The sequence below is a fragment of the Pinus tabuliformis genome, chromosome 7 (genome assembly GCF_031772625.1).
Source record: "Pinus tabuliformis cultivar Carrire ecotype Pingquan chromosome 7, CPIR1, whole genome shotgun sequence".
Classification (NCBI taxonomy): domain Eukaryota; kingdom Viridiplantae; phylum Streptophyta; class Pinopsida; order Pinales; family Pinaceae; genus Pinus; species Pinus tabuliformis.
In genome coordinates this window covers 1,705,094,044-1,705,115,022 of record NC_142293.1, presented here as the reverse complement: position 1 = coordinate 1,705,115,022, position 20,979 = coordinate 1,705,094,044, and positions in this window count along the sequence as shown.

The following is a 20,979-nucleotide window of genomic DNA, read 5'->3' as shown; positions in this document are numbered from 1 at the left end:
CAAGAGTAACACTAAAAAGAAAAACTGGTCAAAACTGGGCGAATTTCTGCGCTGAAGAGTGAAAATATGGCCAAATTTCTCTATGCGCTGCACCCAAAATCTCTATGCGTAGCGCAACTTTGGAGCTGATTTTGAGGCCCTTATCAAACTCCAAATTGAGCCCAAGATAACTCGTTGGAAATCCCTGCCTGTCTACTTTCCAACCCAATTGGAATTTCTGGATTTGGATGTCATTTGCCTCTCCAAAACTTCAATCTCCCAAGACTGCTTCCTGTGTGTCAAAATAGGGGCAGTGAGGTCATTTTTTGAGTGTTTTATGACCTTCTAAGGGCTCAAAACCTGCCCAAATTTCTTGGCCATAGGTAGGAAAACATATTTTATCATGAGAAATCTAGAAATGCAAACTTTTTTGGATTTGGAGCCCTCTAGCGAAAGCGAGCACCATGTGACGCGGCGCATAGGGAGGAAAAACCTGTTTTTTAGTGCAAAAAATTTTCAAAATGCAAAAATTGTTCCAAATTTGTTGAAATTTGGGCTTGACCTTCTTCATCAAGAGCTATGATGGGCCAAGGATGCCTCGGCCAATATCCAGAGTCGATCATGCTCTTTTTGCCTCTTTTGTCTTTATCCTGAACCTGTGGTGCTGATGTGTCAAATTATGCTGGACTGCCTTTGATCATAGTTTAACCTCTGCCACCAAGGGAAAACAGTGAAAAGAGGGAGTATAAGGGGAGGGAAAAATAGTGAGGGATTAGGGACTATTGGGACAAATTTTGTTAGGGAAATGTAGGAGGGTTTGAGGGGTTTTATGTATAGGGTTAGGAGAGTTTTTGTAGGGTTAGGGTTTGGGGTTTGGGATTTGAGAATTTGGGACAGAGAATTTGGGATAGCGGTTTGATGATTTAGGGAGTAGAGAAACTTAGGAATGATGAAAATAAGGGAGAAATGGGATGGGGGAATGAAATTGGTGACAAATAATAAATTTGAAACCCTAACAGCAGGTTTTTGGGTTTAGCTATTTGTTTAGGGTTTCACCACATCAATCATCACAACACATCACAATATAAACCTCAAAATTGGATGAATAAACAACAACCTACTTGAAACCAAGATAATGTAGGCGATTTTGGAATGTTTCGGGCCAGTCAGTTGTATGCGCCGCGCAGCTCGTCCAATGCGCCACACCTTCCCAGTGCGTCGCACCCGTGTAAAATAACACTGCGCGTTTTCTTCAAGTGCGCCGCGCCTCCCCAGGGCGCCGCGCCACCTACTCTATGCGTCGCGCCGGCCAAGTTTCTTCCAAATTCACCCAAATTGCGCACTTGCTCAACAAATGTGCTCTACCTTGCTTCTCTTTAGCAAATGAGCTAATGACATGAAGGAATTACTTATAATCAAAGAGATTTTAAGATTTTAGCTCACGAAACCCACTTCTATAATGTTTGGCAGATGACTTTTATTTCAACCTCTGTTTTGGACTTTTTCACAGTTTTTTCACTTTGTAATGAGCGAAATGACCCGAGCTTGGCTTGTTTTTGCAGGTTTTGGAGCTTCTTATGCTAAGGAGAGGAACCAGAGTGCAGGTGAAGGAATTTACAGTAAAGAGAACAAAATTTACATGATTTTGTACAAATAAAGCTAAATACTCTGTTTTTTCCTCAAAACAGAGTTTTGAGGAAAAACACATTTTCGAATACTTATTAACAAAATTTATTGGTGATAGAACATCCTCATGGCATGCTGGTGATTATCAGACACTCTGAAGCATTTATTGACAAAACCCTAATGAAACCCTAGACCTACTTGACACTAAAGCCCTAAAGACATCTTTTGCAACTTTGATGAAAAGACTGTATATGTTTTTTAAATGAAGAGCCAACAGGTAGATAACATGAGGGGAATGAGTGACAAGGCCCTTCCGTTAGATTATGGCATCCCCCTAGCGAAATGCAACTAATTGAGCTGAATGAGACACCTAAAAATGAAATGCAATAAGAGAAATGATCTCTGACGGAAGGATGATCAGACCGACTCTAACATTGGCTCCAATGGGGATGGTAGCTCCTTGGAGGTGCCAAGAACTACAGATCTCTGGGAAAGCAAGCAATGCCTTCGTCCATTGGGCTATGGGGTCGATGACTTGACAAAACCACACAAGATTTGTTAACTCGTTTATTGACTGAAAATTGGACTCAAAACTAAAATTGAAAACCAAAATAAAACCAAACATGACTAAAACATAACTAACAAACCTACTCTAATTGTTCTTTTCTTTCACCACTCGATCAAGTGAAATGTAACAGCCAATGAAACCATGTAAGCATCCTGGCTGCTATTTGATTTCTTCCCAAATGCTTTCTGATGCGCAGGAAAAGGGAAGAATCGAAAGGCAACTCCCATGGAAAGTTGGAATCAAGTTGACTGCTGATAAACTTGCAAAGCATGAATTGACTGGATAACTTTAAGAATACTGCGAAAGGATCTTCATAAGCATCACTATTGATTTCCATTAACACATTACTGCTCTGGTCCAAGTAATCTTCATAGTTGGATATTAAGATTTTCCTCACATCGATGCTGTCTTTCTTTGGTGACAACAGCAGGCTGTCAAAAGGGTCCTGAATTTCGTGAATCACCAAACTCTGTTGCCAATTCCAAACAGAACAAAAGTCTCCTTTATCAATATCCTCATATGACTGCAAACCTTGGTATGGGCTATGCAATGAACAATCTGTTAAATAAGACAATGAAGGCGACTTTTGAATAAGATTATTATCAACATTCTTTTCTGGCACATGGTTAGTTAATGGAGAAGAACTTTTACAGCAAACATAATCCAACACATGAGCTATAGGATCATCAAAAACTTGAGAAGACTGCTACAATGTATCTATTGAAACTGTATGACATCCTACTGGTTGTTCATCTTTTTCTTTAGAGATATTCTGAAGATTCTGCCTTATAAATTGGAATGCTTCGAAACAAAAGGGTACAGAATCCTCTTGCATCATTAAATAATGTATTTCGACTGCCACACCTTCATCTGTAATCTGACCTTCATCCTCGACATTAACACCTAGAGATTGTTGATTTCCTACAGGCTGCCCATTAGAAGATTTACTGTGCAAATTTCCCTTCAAAAACTGAAATAATTTAAAACAAAATGGTATGGAATCATCTTGTATCATTTGATCATATGTGCCAGCTTCCATGTCTTCATGTGCAACTTGACAATCAATGGAATTTGGGGATTGGAAATCTGAATATGAGAAGTCTTGACCAAGGTTTTTATTGCCCTCAAGATGGTCCAAATCAAGACTTGTTGACAGTTGATTTTTTATTGCATGAATGTTGTCTCTGATGAACTGAAATGAATCAAAACAAAAAGGCGAAGATCCTTCTCTTACTTAAAAATTTTATGCACTTTCCTCGTCACTGTCATAGCTGATATGCATCAGTTGATCATTGTATTCGAGCTGCTGAAAGTGAACTTCTTCCTCCCACAAACTAGCTGTTGATTTTTCTGCAAGATTAGCTTTTGTTTGGAGAACATAATCATCATCATACTGATCAAACTGAGGCAAATCATCAGTATAAAACATATCATCAAGCATACATGTCATATCAAAAAATCTCTCTTCTCCAAGATGATCTATAAGACAATCATTATCAGATCTATAACAATTGGGATTAGGAAGAAGATGTTTTGGATCAACAAATTGTTCTTCTTCAATCAGTGAGCCATGGGTTTGAACATCATAATCATTCCTTGTGGTGATCCTTTGCATCATCTCTTCCACTGCACTTACCAAAATGTCAAGCTTTACCTCTAGAGATGTCGATTCCTCCGGATCTATGTTTTTCATCTCTTCTTCTTTCAACCTTGCCCTTCGGATCCGTAGATGAGCCTCTACATTTACTTCATTGTTCTGCATCTCTTCAAGTGTTGCGACATTCCTTTCTCTCAGCTAAAACTCCATTTCCGGATCAAAGGCGCCCGGGTAGTGCAAGAGCGCAGATCTAGGAGGAGGTCTTATATCAACTGGCATCGAATAATAAACTTGGTTAAATCTGGCAGAAAATTGTTGTACTGTCTCCCCTGGCAATCTTTTCAGCTGGTTATACTCTTCTATAATAAGGAAAAGGTTCTGTCCGATCATCCACCTGTCGAGAAAAACTTTGACGAACTGCTGGAAATCTGAGATGCTTGCATCAGGAAGGGTTTTGAACCAACTCTTGACTTTGCCTTGCAAAGAAAGAGCAAAAAGCCTAATACTGACATCTTCTTCATCAACCTCCAAAAGGTCTAGAAAAGACTCAAAATTCTGCACATGTTGCTCAGCGTTGACATTCTTACATTCACTGTCAAATATCGGCAAATATAGATAATAATTTGCATGGAAAGCATGAAGAACAGAAGGTAAAACAAGAGGTTTATACCTATCCGGGACTATAAAAGGTGTAGGAGTATATACAAGAGCTACAAGATCAGGTTTGTTTTCTTTAGGCTCATCACTCTGAAGAGAGTCATCATAAGATGTGGGAAAAGTAAGGAGGCCAGGATCAAAGGGAAACTCAGTATTTACACTTTTTGAATAGGTCGATTGAAGATTTTGATCACCTTTATCATACAACAAATTCTGAAAAGCTTTAAGGACAGCTTCAAGAACAGCAAAGAAGTAATTTACAAGAAAGGAGACTAGATCCGGAATACTATTCCACTTTGGATACCCGAACTTTGTGTAAGATCCTTCCATTTTCTCAGAGAAAAGTTAGTCCACCAGTAGAGTCTCTACATTGAGTTGGAGTCACCAAGTGAATGATTTCAGCCTTCTTATGTCTAATCGTTGTCCACCATCAACCATCAGATCTAACTTGATACATGTACTGGGGTGATCGTTTAGATCAGATGTTCAGTTTATGAATTATACCGGAGATTGACTGAAGTAGCTTTTATATAATTGCGCTAATGCAAAGCAAAAGCGTTTCAAAGGCTACCTGGCTAATCTTCAGGCTCCGTCTGTAGTCTACAAAGCCAAACAATGAAAATAAACTTTCTTCCCCAGTATGGTTGCCACTATGTTAGAGCCTAGATTTGCCTCAGGCTGAAAAGGCAAGGTTCTAGGTCCACATCAAACCACGCTCAGCCTCGTAGCTAACCCTACGAGGACAGGAGAGGGCTCTCTCCGGGTTAATCTCAGCAAAAGATAATCAGAGGGGGCTTGAGATGACTGATTTAACAACTGATCTTAGTCTAGGTATGAAAGTTCAAAGTTTTGATTTGAGTTTTTGGGGGTTTTGTTGGAAAAAAGGGACAGGCAAATTTTGGGTCTGGGGATGAGGCCAGATTTTTGCAGAGTTCAGGTAGGGGCAAGATAGGCAGTAGTTTTGATGCTTTGGATTGAATGAATGGGTGGATCAGACTGGTGAGGAGCCAAGGAGGGCAAGAAGGTCTCAAGAGTCCTCCTCAAACAGATGAAAACATGAAGAATTAAACAAAATATCAAGGCAGAGCATAGCAGTCCAATGAATTCTACCTTAATCACTCATTTGTTTAATTGCAGAAGACAAGAGAAGGGAAAATGATACACATAAACATCAGTGAACTTACAAATACATAGAGAAACACACCATCAAAACATAGAGCCACATGGATCCCAACAAGTGTTGCAAAACCCTGGTCCTTCCTTTGCCAAAATTACAGAAATGAAATGTACAATAGAGTGCTAATCAATCCCAAGTATCCAACCATGAAAATGACTGAGAAATTACATGATATAGACAAGCCTAACTCCTTCCCATGCCTCTAGGGGTCGAGCTCATCATTCTAGGAGTTGTTTCAACCAATTCTAAACAAGGCACTGAAATCTAGGCAATCAAACAACTTGCCCCTATATGAAAGGAAATTGATCCATTCAGTTGTTTTTCACTTTTTAGTGAATGAATCCTCTAGAACAAATAAAAATGTGCCAATATTACATCATGGTCATCAAATTACATCATGGAAGATCAAGAGTAACATTAAAAAGAAAAATTGGTCAAAACTGGGTGAATTTCTGAGCTGAAGAGTGAAAATGAGGCCAAATTTCTCTATGCGTCGCGCCCAAAATCTCTATGCGTAGCGCAACTTTGGAGCTGATTTTGAGGCCCTTCCTGAAGTCCAAATTGGAAAGCCCTGCCTGTCTACTTTCCTACCCAGGTGGAATTTCTGGATTTTGATGTCATTTGCCCCTCCAAAACTTCAATCTCCCAAGACTTCTTCCTGTGTGTCAAAATAGGGGCAATGAGGTCATTTTTTGAGTGTTTTATGACCTTCTGAGGGCTCAAAACCTGCCCAAATTTCTTGGCCATAGGTAGGAAAACATAATTTATCATGAGAAATCCAGAAATGCAAAGTTTTTTGGATTTGGAGCCCTCTAGCGAAAACGAGCGCCACGTGGCACGGCGCATAGGGAGGAAAACCCTATTTTTTAGTGCAAAAAATTTTCAAAATGAAAAAATTGTTCCAAATTTGTTGAAATTTGGGCTGAAACTTCTTCATCAAGAGCTATGATGGGCCAAGGATGCCTCGGCCAATATCCAGAGTCGATCATGCTTTTTTTGCCTCTTTTGTCTTTATCCTGAACCTGTGGTGCTGATGTGTCAAATTGTGTTGGACTGCCTTTGATCATAGTTTAACCTCTGCCACCAAGGGAAAACAATGAAAAGAGGGAGTATAAGGGGAGGGAAAAATAATGAGGGATTAAGGACTATTGGGACAAATTTTGTTAGGGAAATGTAGGAGGGTTTGAGGGGTTTTATGTATAGGGTTAGGAGGGTTTGGGGTTTGGGATTTGAGAATTTGGGATAGGGGTTTGATGATTTAGGGAGTAGAGAAACTTAGGAATGATGAAAATAAGGGAGAAATGGGATGGGGGAATAAATTTGGTGACAAACAATAAATTTAAAACCCTAACAGCAGGCTTTTGGGTTTAGCTATTTGTTTAGGGTTTCACCACATCAATCATTACAACACATCACAATATAAACCTCAAAATTGGATGAATAAACAACAACCTACTTGAAACCAAGATAATGTAGGCGGTTTTGGCAATTGGAGGCGATTTTGGAACGTTTCGGGCCAGTTAGCTGTATGCGCCGCGCAGCTCGCCCAATGCGTCGCACCTTCCCAGTGCGCCGTGCCTGTGTAAAATAACAATGTGCGTTTTCTCCCAGTGCGCCGCGCAGCTCGCCCAATGCGCCGCACCTTCCCAGTGCGCCGTGCCTGTGTAAAATAACAATGTGCGTTTTCTCCCAGTGCGCCGCGCCTCCCCAGGGCGCTGCGTCACCTGCTCTATGCGTCGCGCCGGCCAAGTTTCTTCCAAATTCACCCAAATTGCGCACTTGCTCAACAAATGTGCTCTACCTTGCTTCTCTTTAGCAAATGAGCTAATGACATGAAGGAATTACTTATAATCAAAGAGATTTTAAGATTTTAGCTCACGAAACCCACTTCTATAATGTTTGGCAGATGACTTTTATTTCAACCTCCGTTTTGGACTTTTTCATTGCTTTTTCACTTTGTAATGAGCGAAATGACCCGAGCTTGGCTTGTTTTTGCAGGTTTTGGAGCTTCTTAGGCTAAGGAGAGGAACCAGGGTGCAGGGGAAGGAATTTACAATAAAGAGAACAAAATTTACATGATTTTGTACAAATAAAGCTAAATACTCTGTTTTTTCCACATTTTCGGATACGTATTAACAAAATTTATTGGCAATAGAACATCCTCATGGCCTACTGGTGATTATCAGACACTCTGAAGCATTTATTGACAAAACCCTAATGAAACCCTAGACCTACTTGACACTAAAACCCTAAAGAGAACTTTTGCAACTTTGAGGAAAAGACTGTATATATTTTTTAAATGAAGAGCCAGCAGGTAGATAACATGAGGGGAATGAGTGACAAGGCCCTTCCATCAGATTATGGCATGCCCCTAGCGGAATGCAGATAATCGAGTTGAATGAGACACCTAAAAATGAAATGCAATAAGAGAAATGATCTCTGACGGAAGGATGACCAGACCGACTCTAACAGGTTCCATACGAATGATGAAAATATAATGAGGGTAGATTCAATCTAATTATTAACAACCCAAACATGAATATCTTATGATTCAAAACCCTAGACATAACAATGTTAGTAATGTAGAACAAAATTTAAAAGAATAATGATCGTACCTTTATATGAAAAGAACTTTGTAACATAGTTTATAGGATAAGACATACCTTGGGTTGTTTTATTAACAAACTTTATAAGACATAAATACTTGAAGGGTTTCAATAGGACTTACTTCATGCTTCAAGCCTATCCTTTGAAGTCTTCTCCATAACCCTTGAGCAATTAACAAGATTTCCTAGTCAAGGAAAAATATAAAGAGAAATATTATTAACATATAATACAAACACATCTTGGTAAGAGAGGGAAACCAAACATAAAATGTAAGACAAGGAGTAAGATACTTATGTTTGGTAAAATGGTGGGGTCTCTCTCTTAATACAATCTTGAGGGATACCTACAATTTTATCAAAATAAAAGGTGTTTTAACAAGCCCTGTTAGGCCTACAAATTCTAGAGATAAAAACATAAAGAAAAACAATTCAAAACTTAGAATAGAAGGATATGCAGGGGATATTGTTTGTAAGAATCCCTAGAAAATAAGTCTTTGACTTCGGATTCTTCCATATTGTTCTTCTTTGGTTGTCCTTCATAAAAAACATTTGCATGTTCCATTTCTCTCTTCTTATTTCTTGGATTCTCAGGACAATGACTCTCGTAATGTCGCATTTTGTGGAAATTGTAACATTAAACCTTCGATAGGTCCATTTTATTCTTTGGTCCTTTGAAATTCTTGAAGGTTCCCTTCTTTTTGTGATGAGCAGAGTAAGAATTTGAGGTGTTTTCTTATTCATTCTCCTTTTTGTTGTTTACCATAGATATTATGGCTTATTCTTGGCTACATGCATTCCACGTTTGCTCAAATGTTGGCATACATGTCCAATTGTTGAGTCTCGATGCAAAGATACTCCAAGATTTAGGTAGTCCTAGAAAGGAATTAATTACGAGGTCCTTTTCTATGAAAAAATCATCTATTGCTTGGAGTTCATCCATGATTCTAGATATCCTTATAAAGTATGATGAAACAATATCATCATTTTTCATCTTGACAATTCCTAGTTCATTCTTGAGGCTTGTTATTTGACCAATGTTCTTCATTGTGAATAACTTAGAGAGAGCCTCATACATTTCTTGACCAAAATTTATGTTGGATATGTATGGAATTAAGTTATCCTTTACTCCATCCACTATTAGATTCATAGCCACAATTTCAAGTTCTATAAATGTCATTTATCTGCATTACTTGATTCATTCGTAGACTTATTGAATTTTCCTTGAATAAGATCTAAAACTTTATTCTTTTAGAGAATGAGATCTATTCTCTTTTTGCAGGCCTTGTAGTTGGAGGCTCCTTCTATTTTTTTCTCTACCTTCATTGAGTTTGTCATGTTGATATCTTCTATTTCTAACCTTGAAACTCCTTATTCTCCTTTCAATAGATCTTCATGTTGCATTTTTTCTTTTTTCTTTCACCTTAGCTCCGACACCATGTTAGAAAATCAGAAAGGCAAAAATATTTTCTTAAGTTGATAATTTCTTGTGGTATTCTTATGTTCTTATCAACTTTCTTATGTTTTTATTTATCTTTGTTTCATCAGGCAATTATCAAAATAAAATCATGAAGATCAGGGACACCAGATGTAGGTGGAAAACTAGGGTTAAAACCCCTATATAGGGGAAAACCCAATCAAAAACTCTTCCTTTAGTAATTCAGATTGAGATGGACCAAGACCCTAGACCAACAACCTTTCCTCCTCCATCAAGTCATCATTCCAAGATTATATAGTAGTCTCTTCTTTTCCAACATATCCATCCCAATAACAATCCAAATATTCGACTTCCCAGTTGCAGAATTTTGGCCTCCTAGTTACTGCATAATTTCGGCCCCCTTCCAACACCTGCACCACTTCACACATGTGGGAAAGAGAGAGAAAATTTCGACTTCTTATGCTTGTGAGTGACATCCTTCTCCTTAGTTATCCTTCTTCCTCTTCTTCTTTGGAATTCACACTTTTTCTAGCCCTAGAAGTTACAGATCAAACTTGTTGAGTGAGTGACAAATGAGGTCAAGATGCTGCTTATATATAGTGATTTTGTTGCCCCGTTTTAGGCCGACTTGTCTAATTTTGAGGTCGACTTGGTGGAGGAGGCCTAGAAGACTAATTTAAATATAAAATAAATTTATTTCTTGACAAATAATTCCCAAGAAGGGTTCTTTACATTATGACATGGACAAGGACACTTGACACAAACAATAAAAAATTAATTTATAGAAATGTTTAGAGGATGCAAATTTTCAGTGCAAGTGAACATCACAATGTTTAAATGACAAACAATTGGGTACATGGACCAAAGAGTGTGGTGGCATATGTTCCCCAACACTCTTGATGATTTTCCTAAGAAGTGGCATAAACTAGAAGAGGATCAATGCCAACCATTAAAATGGAGCAAGTTAAAAAAAAAATTATTAAATATTTTGAATTCCAACTAGAAGAGAAATCACTAGTCAAGGCAACTCACCAAATTAAAAAAAAAAAAAATGAAAAATGATTCTTGTACTTCACATAAAGAAAAAGGAAAAACACTAGTCGACTCTTGGTTGACTCTGATATGTAATCCTATATCATGTTTTCCAAATCATAATTTAGCTAGTGGCTTGGAAATGGAGAATATCCATACTTTAGGACAAAATTTTTGTTGGAAAAAAAAGCATCCCAAAAATCTCTAAAAGTAAAAAACAATATTTTAAGTAGAAAACGAGGAAGAGAAAAACCAAATAATTTAGAATTCCCACCCGTTTATCAAGAGATAAAAGTCGAAAATGAAAGACTCAACGAGTCGAAAGCCCTCGACTGGATGGATGCAGAAATAAATTAAATAAGTCGATATCTCGAACAATGACGGACCAAAAATGCCCTGAATCGGTGACCATTGTCAGATAGAAAAACAACATAATTCTTCGAATTGCTCAAAGAATATCAGGATTTTTTTGTCTGTGACTACAAATATCTCAAACGACTTGTCAAAGAAATGGGAAATGAAGATTAACCTAATTCCAAGAGCAAAGCCAATAAATAAAGTACCTTACAAACTCACTCATAAATACAAATCAATTGTAAAAAAAGAAATATAAGGAATGTTAGTTGTTGGCAACATCTATCCTGTTGAAAAATCAGAATGGGCAAGTCTTATGGACGTGGAAGCCAAAAAGCGCGACTAAACTAGACTAAGAATGATGCAAGGGCATCTTTAATTCTCATTAACCGAGAGGTAAAAATATTTTACTGGAGAAGTTGGTTCCTCAATGAGTGGATTGTTAAGCTATAATCTGTTTTTAATTTGCCATGTAATTCTCTAAATTAGACAATTTGTTGTAATAGTTGTAATTTACTTTAATTTTCCTAAACTAGTCCTCATATTCTATCTTCGAGGACAAGAACCGAATGAATGTAATCATATATTCCATAATTAATGAAAAAAATAAGGGGGGGGAGCATGTTTAGAGTGAAATTTCGGCCTTTGAAGAGCTCTATATCGAATTACAAACCTTCTGCAATCGACTACTATTTCCTCATAAATATGTGTGTGATTGTGTTTTTAATTAACTCATTTGAAATCCATAAGATCTTCCAGATCGAGTCAGAGTAGTTGCAGGAAGAGAGAGGAGTCGCCTTAAGGAGTCATAAAGTCTGACAGAGGAGATGGAAGAGCGCAAAAAACTGAGAGGAATTGAACGAGCAAAAACAAAAAAATCCTAACAAGCCATCACTTAGTCAATTTCATCTTTTTTTTTGGAGAATCCATCAGTTGCTAAAGCCCGAGACCATTTATTAACAAGTCTCGTAATAGAGAGATAGTCAGAAGGAAACCCCAGAGGATCAATCCTGCAGCTTTAATTAAATCATCGTAGGGATTAGGATCTAGGATCATCAAGTTTCAGAGATAGAGAATTTCCCATCACCCGGATCTGTCAGTTGGAGGAAAGTCCAGCCCGGAAAACCTGTAGGCCTAGAAACCCTGGATAGCCCAGAGTGGTAACTCTTTTTAATAAAGTGTCGACGAAAATCCATCAACACACAGACACAAGAAAGTAAAAATTTTCTCTGTCACCATGAGTTGTGGAGCGCAGGGATAATTAAAGCAAAGTGTCGGGGTGTGGGTCTTAGACTAAATGGGTGTGTTGGCGAGGTTACGTGTCGCCATAGGTGTCCAATCGGAAAGGTTGGGAACCCAAAAGGTTTTCGAAATTATTTTTAATTAAGATCCGAGGTCCTGGGGTCATGGGACATATAGTCCTCCCCGATCCCCATTTTGTGTTGTTTCCTTTGTAAATCCTTCTGTTGTATTAAAGCCTCCCACGGTGTATTTTAAATAGGGATTTTGAACTTGGATGTAGAAAGTAGTGTCGATTTAAGGTACCAACTCCTTGAAGGGGCCAATTTAAGTGAATATCGGGTAGATTTGCATCAGAGAATAATGTTTTGACTTTTGATGATTTAATAACATGACAATAACTAATCCATTCCCAACACCATTTGCAAATGAGATTATAAACAAAGTGACAGGTTCTGAATGCTACTCTTTTATAGATGGTTTTTTAGTGTACAATGAGGTATCCATCGCAAAATAAGACCAAGAAAAGACCACATTTTATACATAGTTTAGCTCTTTTGCATATAGAGTAATTCCTTTTAGTCTAAAAAATGCACCTGTAGTCCTCTCGAGAATAGTAGTCAAGGCATTCCAAGAGTATATTTATAAGACGATGGCAGTATATTTTGATAATTGGATTGTCTACACATTGTTAAAAGATCATACTCAATGGCTAACGTTGATTTTAAAATTTGAGTAAAAATGTAGAAAGATAACTTGAAAATATGAGTTGAAAAAAATAGTTTTTTTGAATCTTTTTGTTTTTCTACTCCAAAAATGACGAATCATTCCCATGGTTGACATCATCATCTTGAATCCTATTGGTTTTTCTAAAGTTGATTTTGGTTGTACATTTTTGTTTTGAGGCCCATTTTGAAACTCAAAATTTCTCTAATGATACATTGCTCCACTCAATAAACCTAACTTTACCTTTTGAGATCTGGGTGATTAATTTTGTTGGTTCGTTTCCCAAAAGAGTTAGACGGATGAGTGTAAAATATGTTATAACTGCGTTGGAGTATTTAACAAAATGGGCGGAAACATAGCCAATCAAATCCTTCACAAAAGAATTTGTGGCTAAATTCATTTATGAAAACATAGTAACGATATTCTGCTGCCCCCCTAACCCTAATTAGTGACAGGGTTACACACTTCATCAATTCTACAATCTAAAAAATATTGCAAAAATTCATGATTGAGCATTAGACAAACTACAACTTACCACCCACAGGAAAAAAATGCAGTGGAATCATTCAACAAAATGTTGCACAAAGGACTCACTAAAATATGCAACTTAGATAGAGACAACTAGGACAACAAAATCTCAGAAATCCTGTTGGCATATCAAACAGAGTATATATAGTCGATTGGATATACATTGTTCAAATTAGTCTATGGACAAGAGGAAGTGATATTGTTTCATTATACAAAAAAGGGTGTGAACGTATCAACTGTGTTAAAATATGATCATGATAGAAATGCTGGGAAACAATGACTCTATCAATTACAACATTTAGAGAAGGAAAAAATCCACACATTACACCACCAACAAGTGAGTAAAAGTCAACATAAGACATTCCTTGATAAGAGCTTGTAGAAAAAGAATTTAAAAGTAGGAGACCTAATGTTATTATATGACAGTCAAGTAAAGGGAAGCTAAGGAAATTAGAAATTGTATGGCTTGACCCCTTTGTGGCCAAAGATATACATTTTTCAGGTGTTGTTCAACACAAAACACTTCTAGGACACATATTCAAGTTACTCATAAATGGTGTCCGACTTAAAAGATATATCACTTGACAATGTAGACATGCAACTGGTGAAAACCTCTCTAAGGTGCCAGAAACATGGGCTAGTCTGAAAACCACATTGTCGCAAACTAGCTAACTAACTAAATGTATTATATTTTTATTTGACAACTCAATTTCAGTTGTTACAAGTAATAAATAAATATGATTATTAACAAATAGTTATAAAATTAGTTGAATAATAGTTGTGTCAGCAAATGAACACCATTAATAAAGAAGACCTTTGATCAAATAAACAAGTGTCACAGGAATGGAACAGGGACAACACTTAAGAAAATTATTAAATAGTAAATCACAAGAAAATATAAATCGACATTGACAACATAATGAAAGAAGAAAATATTGATGAATTAGATTTAGAGAACAATTTAAAAAAGACGATGACTTGACTAGGAAGAAAGAAGATAGACCACAAGTCGGAAGTCAAATCGACCAAACGACTATATCCGACTAGGATACTATGATTAATGGCAAAATCACATCACATTTAAAAATTTATGACGACTCAACAAATTTAAAAAGTGAATTGACCATCAAATTGTGAAAAGTAAGGTGGCCATGTGCGTCGCACTGGTCAAGAGTTATGGAAAAATCAAATATTAATGTGATGAGATGGATTTGAAGGCAGACCACAGATGGATTTGAAGGCAGACCACTGATGGATTTAATGAAGTAATTAATTTTATGACTATAAATTCGAGGGAGCGAGTAGTCTCACCTCCCATTTCTCCCGAATTCTCATTAAGTATCACATTTGAATTGACAAAGCTTCCAAACCTTCCAAACCTGAATATTTATGACTCTGAGTTGCTTGAGTGCCTCAAAGGACAAGAATTTCAGGAGGATTTCAAAATGGTGAAGAAGAGAGTCCATTTCCAAGACAAAGACATGACCATGGAGTTGAGAAAACTAAAGCTCAGTTCGACCAAACTATTGCGGCGGAGCTAGAGGTTTAGCTCCACAATATCAAGCAAGGAAAAATGGTTGTGTTGTAGTGGGAAAACCACTTCAAAGCATTCAATAAATGGGTAGTGGTAGACAAGAAGTGGATTGAAAATGTCTAAATGATGCACCAAGTTGGCATCTCAGATCTAGGTGCTCCTCTAGTCGCGAATTTCCAAGGTCTAAAAGAAGGTGTTGTGAAATTCATAATTAGTCGGTGCAATGATGACACCTTGTTGTTCGAAAATCCACTACATATCATGCTGAAAACCATCTATAACATCACTGGGCTACCACATACCAGAGATAAAAAACCAAAAACAATTGACTTGACTGCTTGGATTAGAGAGTTCATAGGAGGAATGACAACCAAGAATTCCAAAGGTCTAATTGTTATCCAAGTATGGGATCCATAGGTAAAATGGGCATGTATTGTTGTCTCTTTTTGTATTACTCCATCTAGTCGGGTATTCATCATCAAATTGAACGTGTCAGACGCGATTAACCAAATTACCAAGATAATAAAACAATATAACTAGTCAAAATATGTAGCTGACATGGTAAAACATAATTGTTAAGAGTGTCAAAACTCTGGTAAGATCATTCATTTTCCATCCTTATTAATTTGGTTAGCAATGAAACAAGTCTCCCTAATGGGTAAGGTTGTATTTACAAAAAAATTCTATCCTGCTAATGAAGAATTACAAAATGTTTGTACATGGATGGTTGGGAACCCTTGAGTCGATTTCCCCACAATAGATATTTAGGCACTGTCTATTAAATTTAAAATTGGTGTCAAATAGATAGAGTGTTTCCCAATAGATGCAATGAATGCTACCCAGCATGCCACATATTCAACTCGGCCTTGACACGACGACGGTTTGGTATGTTGACTCTAATGATGTCGACCCGAAAGACCTTCCCTACCAACCTTTTATTGAACAAATATTTGAAAAGCTAAGTCGACAGAAAGATAGACTTCCCAATTACACCAACTGCTTAGGAGTCGTAGACTGAAGTCTTTCTGTCATTAACAGATGGGGAGTTGGAGGAAGAGTAGGAGTAGAGTTGTATACAACACCGTTCAGAGTCAACTTATCGAGCCCTTTGTCATAATCTTCAAAGAAACCCATAAGCAAAGACACTGGCATATTTGTTGAGGTCAAACAAGAAGTAGTCAAAATAAACTAGAAAGAAATCTTAACAGACATAAGACTCGACAAATCTAATATGTAGCAATGCCTCGATCAGTTGCAAAAGAATTCTTGGAGGAGATACCAACAAAAACTAATAAAGTTATTGCATGAGGTTTCCACAACACTGCATAGATGGTCCAATAATAAATGGACAAAAAGTCTATTCATTGTCCCGTAATAGAACCACTTATGGCTATTATACCATAGAGAGTTTCTCCCAAAAAGAAGGATCTCACTGAATAGATTTTAGAACCCATCGTATACTTTATTGAGATAGGTAAGCTGAAATTCCCCCTCCGAAAACCATACATGAGAATTTCCCTTCATATGTCTTGAACAAGAACACATAACTGCGTTTGGACATGAATATATAAATTGGGGAAAATATCGAGATACTTGATAGTTCGAAAAGCAACCAAAAAATCGAGAAAATATGAAGAATTTTTGAGGTCATCTAACGGTCCAGATATTTTACAATCCCTAGGACATGCCAAATACATTTTAATTGAAATAGTCAAATACAAGATAATATTTGAGCAAGATAAAGAAGCATATCAACAGTCAACGCTAGCGCAATTGGTTACCTAAAAAAGAACACCTCCCCAAAAACAAACCTAAGATCAATTGAGTGGGGGTGATAAAGAGAAAAAACAAGTACTAGATATCGACCTGACTTCAGACTCACATCCCATCACTTCAACACCTATTGTATAAGTGAATGATGCATAGAAAATAATGAATGGCCAATAAGTAGTTCATGAAATATCATCGAAACAAGTTGAGCCAAACAATGTGGGTAAGGATATTATAATAAAGATTGAAGTAGAGACAACATACACACTTGGCATGTCATAGACTCAGCAACAAGTACCACCTACGCAGCTGACCATGGTCAACACATCCGATTGAACATCAGGGTTAGGATTGACAAAGAAAAATGCTTCCATAGCATATGATCTTACTTATGCATATCATAAACGTGTTTTTTCTTGTTTAAAATATACAACAAAATAACCACAAAGAGAGAAAAAGAAAGCTAATGTTAGCGATAAGCTAAAACAATGAAAGAAACAAGAAGAGGAGAGTTGGTCAGATTGCATGACCCAAGCAGCGGAAAAACTTAATCTAGACACTCAAATCAAGGTTGACGATCCACTTGTTGCTATTTAACAATTGGTCTACCAAGTAGACCACAATGTGCAAATGAACAAATAGGTCACCCAACTTCAACAACAAGGAAATGAATAGGGAAACCAACAACTGTCGCGTATTATCCAACAAGAATACAAGGAATTTGTGAAGGCCAAGTAGAGGTTAGAAAAAACATTGCACAAGTTTTCCATACCAAGCATAATTCTCAACAATTGGTCAACTTATCTGCCAACCACATGTAATCAACTCAAAGCACAACAAATGCTCATTCATGATTTTTCATCGCAACAACACATGGTCCTTGAAAGTCAAGCAAGGAATGTATTAGAGAATCAAATTTCACAAAAAAAGTAGAGATGCAATGGATGCAAGAAAAGAAATTGTGGCTTAGGGAAGGAAAGAAGACACATATGAAAGCAACCAATGCCAATTATTAGTTACAAAGTATCTACAATACAATCCAACAACTAGAGTAGCAAGGCATGCATGACCAACCACTGACCCAACAGAGCTTAATGGTCGACAAAGTCCAATACTTGGAAAAATTAAACTTTGGAAGTGCAACCTCAATAATCTATAAAAGATTGGTTGATATTCAAATGACACATTCAATCACTTGCATTGGTCATCTATTAGACGAATTTTGGAGAAGCACTTGGCCGGGCATGATTTACAGAACCAACCCCTCCTCAGGCCAAGTTTAATTTCTTTGAACCAAGCATGTTAAAATGTGGCTCGATTCCTAACCAACATTATGACATACAAGAGATTGAATTTGAAGGGTCCATTTGGTCGTTAAAAGAGAAACAAAGAAGAGGAATCCATATCTTAAGTTCCACCGACAAGACACAAGCAACATTAGCCAGCTAGCCTATAAGATCCACCAACCAACCAACTTATGAGTAATCTAAATCTCAATGATCGCCATCACGAACAAAATGATTCTTTGCTGACCAATAACTGTTCTCTTCTTCTCATTTTACTTATATTTCAATCCGTTGCACTATTTTTCTCAAATTTTGTAAGTTTCCAAATCTTCCCCTTCTTCGAAACAAAGAAGACAGTGAAGGTGGTGGAGATGTTGGAGGGGCTAGTGGACTCAATCGACTAGCCTACTCGAGTTGACACAAAAGATTGTATTGCAAGTCTACCAACCCTCTAGTCAATTCAAGCCACTAAATTGTTCTAGTAAAGTTGGCTCAGATAGTTAGATAGTTAAATTGTTGTAACTGCTTATGTTAAAAAACACACACACACATATATGCTTCTACTCAGCGCTATGTACTAGTCTTGATTGGTTGTTGAGGATATCTAATACAAGTGTTAGTTTGTTGACTATCCACTACTTTGTCTCTTCTTTCCTTTGCATTGCATATAAGTGTTAATTTGTTCCTTTCTACCCGCAACCCATGCATAATTTATGCTAAATTACAATAACAACATTTAGTCTTTACTATTTTTGTTTTTTTTTTCTCTTCTTTCTAATTTTGTATGACTATACATCATTATCAAAAAATTAATATTACACAATCTGAAAGTTTACACTAAAAATATAGAGCATCTAAATAATTATTACTACTTTTCTGCTATTCTCCTCAAAGGAAAATTTAAAATAAAATACAATCAATCTCATCAAATTTGTGATTTTTTTTTTTTTAAATTAATGAAATTTACCATATACTAAAAACAAAATCACTCAATTTCCCATATTAAAATAATTATTCAATTTTTAAAAATTAATAAAATCTACTATAATTAAAAGCAAAATCACTCAATTTAATTTGCCATATCTAGGAGGCCCATCGAATGGTTGACCATATCAAAGTGGATTGAGTTATATATGGAAACATCAGGAAAATATTCATGGTTTTTTTTTTTTTTTTCACTCATCACATTAAATCTCCATATTTTTTTGCTGTAAAAAAATTAATCACTTTTTAAACATATAGTTTACTTAAGTTTTATTTTATTAAAAAAACAATGATACGTTAAAATAACATAATAACCAATTAACTAATAGAAAATCGATAATCCATACATAAGTATTTTCATAAATCTAAACATAGAAAAGGAACACAATTTGTCTATATATATATCCAGTCGAAATGTTTAAGCCTTTATTTTGTGTATAATTTATGAGCAATGCACAAATTAAAAGTGTATTAATTTCATCCATTCAGAGCAAGCCCATGATTCATGGATAACTTCTGGACAATGCACATATTAAAGTCTCAAGTTAAAAACACATTTAACTGAACTAAAGTTCTTAAACTGTTTATTTATTCAGAGCACCCATTATGCAAAATATGATGGAGATCAAAGAAACCAAATACCTTAAAATATAAACTTCAAATGTGGAAAAGAAGATTGACATACAGATACTCTTACACGAAGTTTATTTGCATAACCATACCTTACAGCTAAATTCAAACTACAAAAAAATGAAAGCAAACAGATGACTGGGCCACAGGCCCATATAACAAAAGAGCAGGTTTTGGTGGGCTGTTTACAGAGACAAACTTAGATAAACTATTTACCATGAAAGTGTAGCAGAATCTAGGCTTAAGCTTAATGATTACAAAAACTTATTCATTCTCCTTCTTTGCATTTCTCACAGTTGCCCTCATATTTTTCTGCTATAATTACACTGGAGTCAGAAAATCTTTTCAAACCCAGAAGTTGTTTCAGGAAGCTCAGCTCGTGGATGTATTGGGAGCATCTTGATAGTGTAACTGTCATTGTTTGCAATGAAGGAGTACTTCTGAAAAGGCAACCCAGCAGATCAATTTCTTCCTTATCAAAAGTTGAAACCTTTACATGAACCTTCTTCAAAAATTTCAGGGAAAGGTTCAAGCTGGATACTTCCACGCTTTCTGCTTTGGTCTGCCATCCAAATTTTGTATGAAAAATCTCTCTACAAGATAACAATATCATGGTAATATTAAAGCTAAAAGCATTAGAATGACTAACCTTGAACCAGTCACTTTCTATTGAGAGATCTTCAAGATTGAAAAACCTGCCAAGAGCTTCAATTGAGAGCACCTGTGCACGGAAATGAAGAGTAATTTCTCCAGGCCCATTGAATCCATGAAGGTCACGCACTTCCCTACGGTACCCATGAAGGGTAACTTTTCTCAACATGTTTGTAGTAGAAAACCCTGTAATTACATTAACCTCTGTAGTGGATAAATGCAGAAACCCACAAGAACTAACCTCCAACCTTGACATACTTGGACAATCATCTACTATGAAATTCACTAGTTGGGGGCAATTCATTATCAGCTGTGGGCAGTCAAGTCCATTTAAATCTAAATACTTGAGATTCAAAGCAGAAATTTTCAAACTGTTCAGCCCTCGACAACGGTGGACTGTCAAGTTTTCAAGAAGATGGCATTGTGCTATGAGCTGCTCAATTATATCATCATTTGTATAGATATATGATAGAAAACAGGTTACAAGGCAACTGAATCCACTAAAATAAGGAGGCAGCTTTGTTAACGTGAACCAGTGCAGCTCCAAAAATGTGAGGCAGTTGCAAGAAAAGAAGGATTTTGGAACATCCAGCAACATGC